The sequence below is a fragment of the Haliotis asinina genome, chromosome 1, assembly GCF_037392515.1.
Source record: "Haliotis asinina isolate JCU_RB_2024 chromosome 1, JCU_Hal_asi_v2, whole genome shotgun sequence".
Taxonomy (NCBI): Eukaryota; Metazoa; Mollusca; class Gastropoda; order Lepetellida; family Haliotidae; genus Haliotis; species Haliotis asinina.
In genome coordinates, this window is record NC_090280.1 from 59,115,891 (window position 1) to 59,118,779 (window position 2,889).

The window sequence follows — 2,889 nt, forward strand, 5'->3', positions numbered from 1 at the left end:
GAACAGTGAAAATACTTCTGTGGGCTGAAATGAAAGTTGAGTCCTTACTTCCAAAGGGGCTGCCATACCGACACAGGACTATCCCGTTCATTACAACTTAAAGCAAACTTTACATAATTCTTTAAATGAAAATTTGAACATAAGCTGATCAAGGCACACCTATGCTTTCAGCGGGATAATTCATCATTTTTGTTTGTTTAAGGTAGTCATTTGATATATGTTTAAATCATATTTTTTAATGAAGGGTAGCTAAGGCATTGCCTGAAACTGCACTGCCATCCCTATTTAGTTTATTATATTTTTTAAAAAATAATGCAAAATGTAATTGGTCCTCCTCAAATGACTATTAACTTCAAACTTCACAGAATCGTGCACCTTTATAAAATGTATTTTTACTGATTAATGCATTTGTTCGGGTGCAAAACATTTCAATTTGTGATGATGCAACTTTCAATAAAGAACAATAAACCTTCTCTGAGACGATGGACTTTATTTTGAAGATTTTGAGGAAACATGTACAATGACTTGTAAGCATAGAGGAAAGCATATAACGTGATATCAATGCAGTGGTAATATCCATATATATATAACGGATATCATGCATGATTAGAGAGAGGGAGTGTGAGATGGAGGGAGGTGCAATAAGATATGTATTCCTTACTGACAAATGTATTTAGCAATCATATGCATGCTGCTCTCTCCTTTCACTAATCATCAGTTTACTAAGGTTAACCTTAACTCCCATTTTTTTCACATTCGACTAAGCTTACCTTAGTAATTTACGGTCACATTAGTGCTCTGTGAAGGGAGGTCCAGTTCAGCAAGTTTACGCATGGTTGGATAGAAAACTTAATGAAATATTTTTCCTCTCGTTGATGAAGTGATCATGCAAATACAGCCAAACTGTCTCACAGTTTTGTGATGCAAGGTCACATCTCTTTTAGAGGCAGCTTAATATTTTCAGTTGATTTCCATACACTAGTGGTAGGAGAACAAGAACATCGATATAATTATGGTTTCTGGCGTGACATTTGTGACATATTTCATTTTTCATTCATGTTTACTTTCTTTCCGAACGTAGCAAGCATCATTTGTCAAAACCAAGGAAAGATTGAGATACAAACAGGGTTAAACGGTCTTACAGGAAAGACCTTAAGTGTCGAGTCAGACAGGTCATTGAGAAATAATGCCAAAACATGTCAGAGCAATGTTATAATCCAATGCGTGAACTACTTTCATTCTCCATGTATTTCTCTGTTCCAGGATAATTGACGATGCTGTTTGACAAGAAGAGTCCATGCGCGTAATGAAATTTTGCTGATCGATTGCAGTTGAATTTTGTCATTTAAAAAGGAAACGTAATAAAAATGAACCATCCTTTTTACGATTTATTCCAAAAGAATAATATCTTACGTATCTTTACACAAGGTCATATCGTCTCAGAAATACCGACATCAGTCAAATATTATGTTGTCCAAGTTTCCACAAGTTATGGCACATTTGTGTGTTTAGTCATGTCACAGTTTTTATCACATTTTCTACGTGCCATTCAGTGTAACTGAATATGATATATAGATCATTTCAACCTATCGCTTTTTGTTAGCTGATACATATGTACTTCATCCAGTAGACATGTACATACTTTTGTACTAAGTTCACTTTCCTCGTCTACAGAAAATGGTTTCAGTGGATGAAAGCTTGAATTTGTATATACTTAAATAAAACGCAAGAAAAATTAGTGCACGAATATGGATTTAGAGAAAACCATTTCAAAAGGTACAATTCCTATGTCACTCTGTAGAAATACACATAACCGCATACAGGTTTGTTAGTATCCGAAGGAAGGTGAATGATTACTCCTGATGTCAAATGGTGATGAAACGAATTTTATATAGACAGTGAGTGAGGTGTAGAATGAATTGTAAGACCATTATTTTCTGTCGGGCGAATTCAAGTTAAATCAGGGCATGTCATAGTAAATATGAAGAAGGACACAAACACAAATCTTGTTTACTACTGTGTTGCAATTATAAGCACAGTTATGTACCATACATCATAAATGAGATTCACAAGCATGGGATTCTGGTACTTGTTAACTGAACAATCTTTTCGTAGCAAGAACATCTGGACCACCTGTACAATTATTCTATACACATTTCAACTATTAGTCGGTATTGCAAACGACAATGATATAGCATGTCCTGAATACAATATGTCCTTATGTTTCATAAAGTATGCTGCTCTTTGATGTTTACCTGTTAATACGCGGGATGAGTGGTCTGGTCCAGAAAACATATGAGGCAATTCCCTGGCGTGATTCTGTAAATCCTGTCCAAAAATGACTCGGGACAATAGACAAGCAGCAAAGTGGTATGGTTTGGGCAGATTTGTTTTCTCAACTGACATATATGTGGCAATATTTCATTTGTAACGTATACCAAATTCAAACCATATAATGCTTATGGTATTTGAAGCTTTGATTTCAAACAGAGCAGCCAGACGTTGGGGGACCAACCATGGAACAGCACATTTTTATTCCAGTTCTATTTCCTCTTTTCCGATTTGGGCATTCCACAAAGGACCACACTAACTGTGTGTGGCGCTAAATAGCAAGAATGCATGTGTACCTTTTCTGTTAAAATCACCTAACGTTCAGTGCTTGAAGTGTTCGCCCGAGGAAGTGCTGCATATTTAGTTCAATTTCATCCCATTCTCAGAGTATCCAAATATGATGACACAGAACCATTGCAAACTCAGAGTCCTCGTCATTTATAAGACCGGGTGGAAACGAATTTTGTAACATGACTCTGTCAACTTTCTCGGTTGGGTAGTATTTAATCAATTTTCTTTTTTGAAGAATTTATTTGTGCAGGCAGTATGAGGAAATGC